The following is a 12562-nucleotide window of genomic DNA, read 5'->3' on the forward strand; positions in this document are numbered from 1 at the left end:
GGGGGAGGGAAGAGAAAGGAGTTTGTAAGCCTTTTTGAGTCTCCTTACAGAAGAGAAAGGGGGGATATAAATCCTCCTCCTCCTTCCTCCTTTTCCCTAAAGGTGCCAAGTAAAGTACTCTGGGGAGGCCAACATCATGGCACAGGCCAATCTTACCCAACGCTAAGGGCACTTTCGCACAAGCAGGATAATGCACTTTCAATCCACTTTCACAATTGTTTGCAAGTGGATGTTGCTATCTTGCACAGTAAAATCCAGCTACAAAGTGAACTGAAAGTGGACTGAAAGTGCATTATTCTGCATGTGCGGAAGTGCCCTGAGCGATCTAGCGTCCACCAACATAGAAACGAGGAGAACATTTTTTTCCGAGCCCATACGACAAGTGTCTGCACTGAATATAGGATTTCCCGCCACTCATGTCCACCCAACATAACAGGATTTTCACTAACAATATAGACGAAAATAATGAAGATATGCACTGTTGATGGTAATAATGAAGATATGCACTGGAGAAATTTAAGGACATTATGATTTATTTATTCATTTCATTACATTTATATCCCGCCAGTTACCAGCCAGGGTTGGGTTCAGGATGGCTTTCAAAAATGTAAAACGTAGTAATACAATAAATTAATACAATAAATTCATAGTATCAAAACCTGAATATAGGATTTCCCGCCACTCATGTCCACCCAACATAACAGGATTTTCACTAACAATATAGGCGAAAATAATGAAGATATGCACTGTTGATGGTAACACTGGAGAAATTTAAGGACATTATGATTTATTCATTCATTTCATTAAATTTACATCCTGCCAGTTACCAGCCAGGGTTGGGTTCAGGATGGCTTTCAAAAATTTAAAACGTAGTAATACAATAAATGAATACAATAAATGAATAGTATTAAAACCTAAGTATTAAAATCTATGGATGGTGAATAATAAAACATCAGCATCCTGTAACAACCTATAATACATATCTCCCTGCCTTGACAGTTCTTCTATGCTGTCTGAGGGTGGGGGAGAGCAAAGAAAGGGGGGGGTACGGTCCTTAAAGTTGGTGATAGGTAATTGAGATGTCAACAGAAAAGCTACTTGTGTGTGATGACCGATGAAAGCCACAAATACAAGACCCATTCACACCTTCCAAGTGTGTGAGCGTGCAAGAGAGCGTGACTGGCACAGTGAACTGTGCCAACTCAATGTAGGGTTCCCACTCTCCCGGAAGAGAATATACTTGCCAGGAAATGAATTTGTCATAATAATTACTAACATTAATAATGTACCTGTCTGGGAAATCACAATGGATGAAGGTCAGAATGGGAACAGCAAGCGCCATTCCATTCCATCACTGGCACCTTCCCTACAACCACCATGTTTCTGAAGATGTAAACAAGGATACAGCCTAAATCCAAAACATGTATTTAGAATAAGGTGACCAGATGGTCACCTTGTGAACCCGGGACGGGGGTAGGCGGCTGCGCACGCATGCGTGCACGCGCACGCGTGCACAGCTGCCTGAGCACACTGCCTTCTGGGGCGCTGCCTTCTGGGGCGCTGTCACAGGGTGGGAAACGGCAGCACCCCAGAAGCCCGTGCTCCTGCGGCCGCACACGCGGGAGGCTGCCGCACTGCCTTGCGCCCCAGAAGGCAGTGCGGCAGCCTCCCAAAAATCGGGACAATGGAAGGAACCCACGGGACGCGGGGCAAATCGTGCGAAGGCGGGACTGTCCTGCCAAAAGCGGGACGGCTGGTCAGCCTAATTTAGAAGTAAGCTCCAATGGGTGAAAGGATTCTTCCTATATGTTTATGGGTGTAATCTAAATTTCATAAGACTAATTTACTTCATCCATTTAAATAAATACTGCATTTTGTCAATAATTAAACCATTACTGACAGCTTATATAAAGTAAATATTTTTGTGTAACGTCTTTCAGTTCATTTGGAGATCAGTTGGGTTTGTTAAATATTGACATTTCAAGTTATTATTCCTATTTGTCTACAGATGGATACATTATTTGCATTAATTATTATAGATCAATCTTTTTCTGGCAACCGTTTGTTTGGTAAACTGTAATTAGATAATAATACCTTATATGCAAACAACAGACCTGTTTTCCCATTAATCAGCAACTTCTATTTACTTTGAAAGAACAGGATTCAATTAATGACAGACTTTGCTTTGACAAGGCAATAAAAAATGTAAGTATGTGCTTAGCTTTGTACACACTGCTAAATGACTGTAAACTGGCACCTGCATTTGAATAAGGAATATTATGTTTCAATGAATGGTTAATGAATATTCATTTCACAGTCAAAGTAGGGGACGTGGTTAGGGGAACGGAACTTCGGGTTATGCTTATCTTCACACATTAGAAGAAGAAGAAGAGTTTGGATTTATATCCCCCCTTTCTCTCCTGCAGGAGACTCAAAGGGGCTTACAATCTCCTTGCCCTTCCCCCCTCACAACAAACACCCTGTGAGGTAGGTGGGGCTGAGAGAGCTCCGAGAAGCTGTGACTAGCCCAAGGTCACCCAGCTGGCCTGTGTGGGAGTGTACAGGCATACTCTGAATTCCCCAGATAAGCCTCCACAGCTCCGGCGGCAGAGCTGGGAATCAAACCCGGTTCCTCCAGATTAGATACACGAGCTCTTAACCTCCTACGCCACTGCTGCTCCTTACTTAGACTTCTCAAAATGTGCCGGGCAGCCCGATCCAAAGGGTGGAGTGGTGTCCGGGAACGGTACAGTCTCACCACTTCCAAAGAGGCAATCTGCAGCCTGGTCATTGGGAGAAGGTGAAAACCTTTATTCCCTCTGTAAAGCCCATTGTGCAAAATAACTTATGGCACCATTTTTGGTGGCATAAGTCTGTGACTCTGGGATGGGGCATTCCTGGGCTTAAAGTGCAGGAACTTCATGCCAGTGGTGCCCAGCTTCCAGATTTGGGCACTGAGGCAGCTGGGTGCTGGGGTAAGTCCCTCTATGCCAGTGTCCATGCCATTTTATATGGCGCTGATGGCACAGATGCCAGGGCAACCCTTCTGCCATTTCCAATGCTGCTCCAGCCCCTCCCCCTTTGGAGGAGCAGCAATGGCGTAGGAGGTTAAGAGCTCATGTATCTAATCTGGAGGAACCGGGTTTGATTCTCCGCTCTGCCGCCTGAGCTGTGGAGGCTTATCTGGGGAATTCAGATTAGCCTGTACACTCCCACACACGCCAGCTGGGTGACCTTGGGCTAGTCACAGCTCTACGGAGCTCTCTCAGCCCCACCCATCTCACAGGATGTTTGTTGTGAGGGGGGAAGGGCAAGGAGATTGTAAACCCCTTTGAGTCTCCTACAGGAGAGAAAGGGGGGATATAAATCCAAACTCTTCTTCTTCTTAATCTTGCAGTGTCGAGATAATGATGAACTGAATTGAGAAGCTGGCCTTATTTCAGCATATTTCCACCCCACTTCCCCATAGCCAGGGTCGTATGACCCCATCCCTTGTTGTATGAGGAGGTTTTCATTCTCATATATAGAGTTTCATGGAATTTCAAAGAAGCCCAGGACAAGAAACCAGCAATGCCTGCTCACCATAATTTGAAGGTTCTAGAAAACTGCTTCAGAGTGGGGTTATCGATTTGGCAGAAGAGTCATGCCATTTAACACGTGTTGTGAAAACATGTCCCAAAAAAGGTTGTGTGGAGCAAAAATGTCTTGTGTGAGACAGCCGTTCAGTGAAGAGAAAACACCACAGAAAATTATCTGATTATTTTTGCTATGTTAGGTATTTTCGCATATAAAACTATCTCTGTTCTTTTTGCTGAGGTTTCAAAAGACAACCACCACCACCACCACCCCCCCAAAAAAACACAGGACAATAAATGGAAGGTTTGATTGTACACGCTCAAATTCACAACTTGGAACAACAAATGCAGATCTCAAAATACAGAATACACAACATGGCATTACTCAGAGCCTGGTAACCCACGGAAACCAAATACAGTTGGCATTTTTTATCGCTTCAAGTGACACAACACAAGTCTAAATTTTGGAAATGCTCATGAATCAATCTGGAACGTTTTTATTCGTGATCTATAACTGGAACATTTGATAGTTTTCCAAGGACCGTGATATGTAGTGAATATACTGTAGGTTGCTGACATGCTGTCCTGAGAAATACACAAATAACCAAACACCCCATTTAAATACCATTTCTAATTTTTAAAAGATACATCCTTTAATATTTCAGACAATCACTTCTGTTTTTGATTGTAAGTGACATATTACCAAGATACTAATGATAGTGCTATTAAGCAGCATTGCATAATTCAGACATAGTTGCAAACCGTGATTTGTTGCTTCGTGAATGAGCCTGGAAGAGCCTTGGGCTCGCTGCTCTTCTTTATTTCCCCTACATGGAGTTCAACAAACTTTTATGCTTCTATTATTATTATTATTATTATTATTATTATTATTATTATTATTATTATTATTATTATTATTATTATTTATTTAATTTGTATACTGCCCGATCCCCGAAGGGCTTCTACAGCAAACCCATCTTTGCTATTAGATATGAATCAAACATTCTGACCTACAAAGCAGATTAAATTGCAGCCAGCTGCCCAGCCTCTTGGATGGGACTGTATAGAATCTTCTTCCTGCACACCACAGCCAAAAGCACCAGAGGCGTTCCTCCCATTGGGCAAAGTGGGCAGTTGCCCAGGGCACTCCATTGTGGGTGCGCAAAAACACCTTTTAGAGTGCAGTTCCTGCCAGGTACAAATTCTCAGCTGCCTCACAGACTCAGGTGAGCTGGGTGGACTGCTAGGTTGAGCCTCAGTGGCTGGAGGTGCTTCCGCAAGCACTCTGACCTCCAACTCTTGACTTGGGCCAGCTCTGCATCCTGTGAGGCTTCCAGCTGTCCTTGAGGCCCAGTTGACTGGGCCTCCAGAACAGTGGGGTCATCCTGCCAGTGCTCCTCATCAGAAGATTCCTGACTGGCTGACTCTGAGCCCACGACAGCTTGGGAGATGGTAAAATATATGCATTATGTAGAACTCAACCCCATGGGAATTTACACTCAACATGATGAAGACCACAAGTGTGCAAATGGCCTCTGTGTGGATAAGCAATCTACACCGGTATGCTGCAATGACAGAGCAATATCTTGCAATGTGTAGATTCTAATGTGAATAAAAACCACAATAAAAACATCATGAATAAAATATAATAATTAAAACAGCCATTAAAATCACAGTAAAATAACCCCATTCCAGGGAGGCTAACCAAATGCCTGGGCGAAGGGGAAAGTCTTTGCCATGCACCTAAACGGATAAATGTTGCTTAAAATAGTCCCCACAAGGAAAACCTATGGGACTACATTTTTCTCAACCACTACAAGATTATAAAACAGAATGTGCTTTTCAAATGCTGAAAATGCTACCTCATCCAATTTAACTGCACAGTAGAACTCCAACATCTTTTGGAAGAGGGGAAAAAAAAGTGTGAAGTGGTTTTAAATTTATTCCCCTAACCACCTTTAAATAATTTTGTTAAAATAAGGGAACAGCTGTTTTTAATTCAATGTGGAAGTGGCTCGAAATAAGTGCCCTTCCAGGTACTATTCCCCAATGAAGACCCAGACCAATTTACAGCAATAAAACAGCTTCTTCTTGCCAGTCTGCAAGCGCCGGGAGGGGTGTAGAGAAGACAGAAACGTGCTTTTGGGATATTTCCTGGCCTTTCGGATTCAACAGGGGTAAAAAAAAAAAACCCCACTTCCAAGTTTGAGACACAAATGATCTGGCAAATGAAGTTTAGGACATGGCACACTAATGTCACGGTGGGACAGAATTGGAAGAAATTCCTATACTAGCAGCTGTCGTGGCAGCTCAATGGGACACTATTCCACAGCAAGATTTTGGCAGTGCAGCTATTGGAACAAGAAAGACTGGAAGAGTATCCAAAAGGCATTGCAGTCGCTACAGTGGACTCTGGCCCTCCAGATGTTCATGGGTTACAATTCCCATCAGCCCCTGCCAGCGAAGTCCATGAATAAGGTGACCAGATTTTTTGCTTTTTAAGTAGGGCGCGCGAGTGCATGCGCACGCGCTGCCGCAGGAGCGCACTGCCTTCTGGGGTGCTCTCCTGTGACAGGGCAGGAAACAGGGGAGCGCCCCAGAAGGCAGTGCGGCAGCCTTCCAAAAATTGGGACATTTTAAAAACCCGCAGGACGCAGGACAAATTAATCAAAAGCGGGACTGTCCCGCCAAAAGCGGGACGTCTGGTCACACTATCCATGAACATCTGGAGGGCCAGCGTTTGGTACCCCTTGCATTATCAAACTTATCCTGCATGTCTAATATTGAGAGAATGAGTGCAAAACTACAGAAGGCCAACCACAATGACTAGCTGAAAACCTGGGCCGAGTGATGGCATCTGGTTGGTTGGAGGAAGTGGGAAACAGACTTATGTTTCACTCATGCATCCCTGGCTGCCTCCACTTCTTACATCCTTTTCCCACGTAATTCTCTCCCATGTCATTTTCCCCACTCCCACTTCACTGTCTTAATTCCCCCCCCACCCATGTGTTGGTTTTCTCTTTTTATACATTTCCTTCACTGTTTCTCTTTTTCACCTCAAATCCACTCATCCCCACCAATTTTCCCAGCCTCCTCCAATTTTTATATTATCACTTGCAATGAAACAACTTTGTTCTGTACAAAGAGGAACAGAGTGATTAGCAGAATGGAGATGTTTAGTAAAATGGAATTGTTCAAGAGGGCTCTCTTTTTTAAAAAAATGAGTGGGGCGATAGTTTTAGGAAGGCTCAGTTGCTTTTATCTTTTTGCAAAATGTGTGAAACAGAATTGTTCAGGAGGGCATTATTATTAAAGGAATAGGGTGGAAGTAAAAAAGGAAATTCAGTAAAGTGGAATTGTTCAAAAGGACTCCTCCCTCTTGTACAAATGACTGTAGAACTACTATGTGAAAAATATTGTTTTTTCCCCTTTGTATATTTTACTAGCTGTATTATAACTGGTTTTAACTTATATGGTGCTCAAATTTTATGCTGTAGTCTTACTGCACTGTTTTCTAATTCTGTAATCCGTCTTGGGTCTCAACAGGAAAGATGGACTACAAAAAGCCCTACAAAGCATTTCACTGGTGATCTCTGAGATTCTGCCAGTGAGTACTGCTGTGTAGAAGAGGCAAGGGATTCAAAAGGCACTTCAGTCACTACAGCAGACGTGTCCAGCTCTGCGTGGTGGCGATGACTGATGGGAATCGTAGTCCATGAACACCTGAAGGGCCAGAGTTGGCAAGAAAGATGGAGTACATGCAGCACTTCACTGGTGATCTCCAAGATTCTGCCAGTGAGTACAACTGAGCAGAGGCAAGGGGTCCAAATCTTTAGTGGAGGATATCAAGTGCAGTGGGATTGTTAATTTGCCACTGTGCAGATGCATCTGATATTGAATGTACAGCAACAGCAAGTGCAGGTATGGGCTGCCATCTCTGATTCCCTCCTGATACTGCAACCAACTCAGGGCGTTTCCCCACTCACCACAACTCCCCCTATGCCGCGCGCTGGTCATCAAAAGGCGCCGTTTACAAGAGCACCAGGAATGACACACGCTGAGAGGGCGCGACAGCGGCAGCATCGGGGCGTATGCGTTGTCGCCTCTACTTGAGGAGAGTAGCGCGGGGCTTAAGGTAAGTGGGGAAAGGCCCTCAGTGGCCCTTTCTGCACAACAGAAATAAAATGTCTACAGGCAGAAAAGAAAACATTTCCTCCATGGAGTTCCTCATTTTTTTTTTTACCCAAAACATCTTATTTCCTGCCTGAAATGTTTATTTGCATGCTGCTCCCTAGTGATTCTTTTTAAGGAAACATTTTGCAATATTTGTTAATTTGTTAATTTTAATTGTTTTTATATTTGTAATTGGGTTTTGTGTTACTGAATTCTATATGTTGTAAACTGCCTAGAGCCCTTTGGGGGTGGGCGGTATAAGAAATCCAGTGAATAAATAAAATGTTTCCCACTTGCTGTTGATCTCCCATGCCTCTCTGCAGTCCCTGGACTTCCATGTTGGCACCATTTTCTGAACTCGCGCCGGTCATCTTGCACTGCATTTCTGTCTTTTTTTTAAAACTCGGGGGGGTCATGTCTACGTAGCTATGTAGACACAACCCCTAGAGCAGTGGTGGCGAACCTTTGGCACTCCAGATGTTATGGACTACAATTCCCATCAGCCCCTGCTGGCATGGCCAATTGGCCATGCCGGCAGGGGCTGATGGGAATTGTAGTCCATAACATCTGGAGTGCCAAAGGTTCGCCACCACGGCCTAGAGAATGCAGCACGAGGCTCTGGAGCTTCATAGTTACAAATCTAAGAAGTTAAAAAAAACCAAAATGACCACAAAATGGTGACAAGTAAGAGTTTTCGAAGAGGTGGTTGCAGAGAAACTTAAAACAAAAAGTTTGCAAAACATTTTTAGGGACTTGTGTAGAAAGGGCCACTATCTGTATACCTGCAGGGTGCTGGTTTATCTTCTTGGTCCTTTAGTAAAGGTAAAGTTTCCCCTTCGGTCGTGTCCAACCCTGGGGTACCACTGCAAGCAGCGATTTCATAGGCAAGCCATTTTTGTGGGGTAGTTTGCCATTGATTTCCCTGGCTATTCTTTACCCCCTAGCTATGTGCTAGGTACCCATTCACTGACCAAGGTATCCATTCACTGACCAAGGAATGGATGGATGGCTGAGTTGACCATGAGCCAGCTGCCAGGATATCTGACCTACAGGGGACTCACATTCTATCTCAACCTAACCCATCTCACTTACTACCCAGAAAGTAAAGGGGCAGGGAGAATGTATCAAGTATAAGTAAATGGAAGTGTGGCCAGGAACTTAAGCAGAGGATCTTTCCACTTAGAAACCATGACCAACCATGTTCACGGGAGGGGCTTCCATGTCAGAGGATAAACTTGGCAGGTTTGCTTGAATCTTGGACTATCTCAGCGAAGCAGTGCCTGGCAGAGGCGTAGCACCGGTGCATCCTCCGCTCCCCATCCCCACTCGAACGCCATACCCCCACAGGCATGCATGCCCAGTGCGTCCCCCTCGTCCCCTTGGAGCTACACCTCTGAGTGCCTAGATTGGGGAGAAGTGACTGACTAAGCATCCATGAGGACACAGGACCATCCTTCTTCCTCAGATATGCGGGAGTCCATCTCTGCCTCCCTCCAAACAGCCAGTAGATAATCTAGCCACATAATGTATTTATTTCATGCCGACTGACAAAATAGGAGCAGAGACTCGGTTTGCTAAGTGGAAGAGTTGCTAAAGGTAAGTCAACACAAGCTGTGCCGTTCGCCACTAAAGTTTATGCACACCCCCCATGATCAGGTTGGAAGGCGGTATCCTAATTAAAGCTACTTAGAGGTCATTTCCACTTAAATGAGCTACATTTCCTTCCAGCTATGTGTGCTTAAGAGGGGGGTGCCAGGAAAATTGCGGTCGGGACTGTGATACAGAAGCAGAAAAATCAGCCAGGCCTTATGCATATGTAACATCAGCTCCTGGCTCACCTTGAGGGAAATACCAGAGGATTCTGAGCGCCAGCTCGGTACAGTCTGGGGAAGGAGGAAAAGGCGGGGCTTGGAGTGTGCTCTTGTTCTAACAGAACCTCACATGGGAGTTAGGTTACCACAGCACAGAAAGAAAAAGAGAGAGAAAAAAACTCGTCGTCTGCTAGGAGGGAATGGCAAATCAAGCATTAAAATTGATTTCTAGATAGTTTGGCTCATTTTGTTCCATTCATAGCTGGAGCCCAGAGCCAAACCACACTGAAATCACTAGGGCCGTCATAAAATTTGTATTTACTCTTTGAGTTTTTTCCATGGAGCGCAACCCAGAACTTTCTAAATCAAACAGTTGTAGCTGGGGTGGGCTTCCTTCTTTCCAAGTTAAAGGGTATATTCCCCGCAATTCAAAAATAACTGAAGAGAAGGCGGCCGTACAGCCCGTAGGACACATTTCATCTGAAGAACTAAAAGGGCTACCGATTGCTTTTAAGTAAATATTTCAAAAGGGAATAGAAATGCAGTGAATCTATACGGAAGCACATGACATCTTATTTGTTCCATGTGCATCAGAATAAAACACAATAAATCATTATACAGAGAAGTTCAGTTTATTGACGAAGAACAGCAGCAGTTAAGAAAACAACGTCTTTTGAGAAACTATTTCACACTATTCCCTGCAAGCTCCTGCGTGGCTTCGTGGAACATGAGCTGGATTCAGGGGACGTGGATCCAACTATTGTACCATATAGTTTGATCTTCACCCAAGCCACGTTCTGCCACACCCATCTCCTCCTGCACAATATGGTGGCAACCTACCATATAGGGTTGTTGTGATAACGGCAACAAAAGAATGTATGTATGAAGCCCTCTGCACACTGTAAAGCTCTACATTGTAAAACAAAATGTAAAACAAGAGTTCACCTGTGTAATTGGTGTCTGAGGAATAAATAGAGATGAGGTAATTTATTAAATAAGAGGGAAGAGATATTGCTAAATTCATTATTTTAATGCCTCCCCCAGTGTTTTCCCCTCCTCAAAGGAAAAAAAAGAGAGTCCAGATTAGATGACAGAAACAGACATGCATTTCTCAGGGGAGGAAGAACCTGACACAAAGAAATTATGATCACCACGGAACAGGTGATCAAGACATTACAATGTCTCAGATTGGAACTGACAGGACTCCAGGGTCCTCAGTGAATCTCTTTCCGAATTCAGAAGGCAGACAGCAAGAGATTGGGAGACCTTTAGCCAGGATGTTCATTTACTGCTTCCTTTCAAACAGGGGTAATATCAACGATCTCGGGAAAGGTGACCGGAGCTCCTAGGGTAATTACTTAGGATGTGCAGAAGATGTAAGGATTCATAGATCACGAGCAAGCAATTGCTCTCGCGCTATACTCAAGAGTGCTATAGGGGAGTATGGTATTTCTTGTAGACAAGCTAATTACTGGAAAATATTAAAAATGAAAGGAAGATCAGATTTAGGAAACAGCTGTATCTGATTTACATGGGGCACATCAGCCTGCGTTTTGGAATTCACATGGAAACTCTACAGGGAAGTGAAGAGGAATTACTAATAAAAAAAAGTGTACTTTTCCCCTTTTCTTTTTCAAAGAAGCAAAAGCAGTGAGAAAGATTAAGAAGGTAACTTTTAAGGAAAATGGAACTGAAACAAGGATTCCTAGACCTGGCAAATATGAGAGGGCCCTGCTGCTAGTGTTTGCCAGGCATTCCTAACCCTTCTTTTCCCCCATTCTCTCTTGCTATGTGAAAAAGATGTGCCATCATTTCAACGAGAGGAGCAGAAGGAACTTCCAGAAACAGGACGTGACACCACATTATCATCACATAAGAAGGCTCATGAGGGCAGGTGTCAGGGGGATGCTATCTGGGTGATTAAAGTGCATTCCTAATTCTATGTAACCAATTGAAATAACAAACCAATGCTGCTTTGAGATATATGTAACCAGCCCCGCTATATGGAGCCACTGCCATCTGTGCATTCTTTCCTTGATCTTTACTTTATGGATTTCACATGCGTTGAAGTAAACTAAGCTTCCCTCAGCACCTCTGCTCCGTGCAAAAAGAATTACATCCGTTATCTCATTGGGGCAGGAAGCCAGGTGGTTATCTGCTGCCAACCTCGAGGCCATCTTGGCTCCAAAGACTGTATTTGGGAATTCTTGGGAAATCGGGGGAGGGGCTTTCTGAGGGGGATAAAGGGGACCGAGAATGTCAGCTTTGCCAGAACCAGCTTTTGCCAAGTATGGTGCTTGCATGCCTCATCAATGAATGCTACTGATTGACACTTCAGAGTCCATTTATTGACTTAAGGTTCCAAGACCTAACAGCAGGTTGCCGAAACGAGTACCACTATTGTACAACTCTGAAGAAGAGAGAGATGCAGTACAAGTATGGGAGGGTTGGCAGCAGAGCTTCTCCTGAACAGCAGCTACTGGTCTTGACCAGTGACATCATCACTTGCACCCAAACTAATTGCTGCTAGCATCTTGGCAACTGTTTGCCTTCAGAGACCTGCATAAGGAGCCCGAGTATGTCTGTCACTGCTTCCCAATGCCCTCTGATAAGGGTGCCAAATCCCCCCTTTTGCAGTATCCACCTGCACCATATTGAGCTAAAACACTGGCCTAACAAGGTCTGATTAGAAGCAGTTTTCACATCAACAAGTACCTTGTAAAGTGGGGAAGCCAGAGCTTGAACCTGGGAGCTTCTGCACGCAAAGCAGATGTTCTTCGACCGAACCACAGCCCAACGGCAGTGGTAGCTGTGGCCTTCCCAGTAAACCACTACATAAAACATCCCTGTATGGCAGCAAGGAAGTTTTGTTTGGCTTTCAGAGTTCCAAAATGGAGGTGGTGTTATATGCCAGAATGCATCCGCAGGCAGCTATTCCCTTTGTTTTTTCTTTTAGCAGACTTGATGGCCTCCCTTCTTATTTCTGATGGTAAACTTTGGACA

Source organism: Sphaerodactylus townsendi, linkage group LG11 (assembly GCF_021028975.2).
Source record: "Sphaerodactylus townsendi isolate TG3544 linkage group LG11, MPM_Stown_v2.3, whole genome shotgun sequence".
NCBI classification, from domain to species: Eukaryota; Metazoa; Chordata; class Lepidosauria; order Squamata; family Sphaerodactylidae; genus Sphaerodactylus; species Sphaerodactylus townsendi.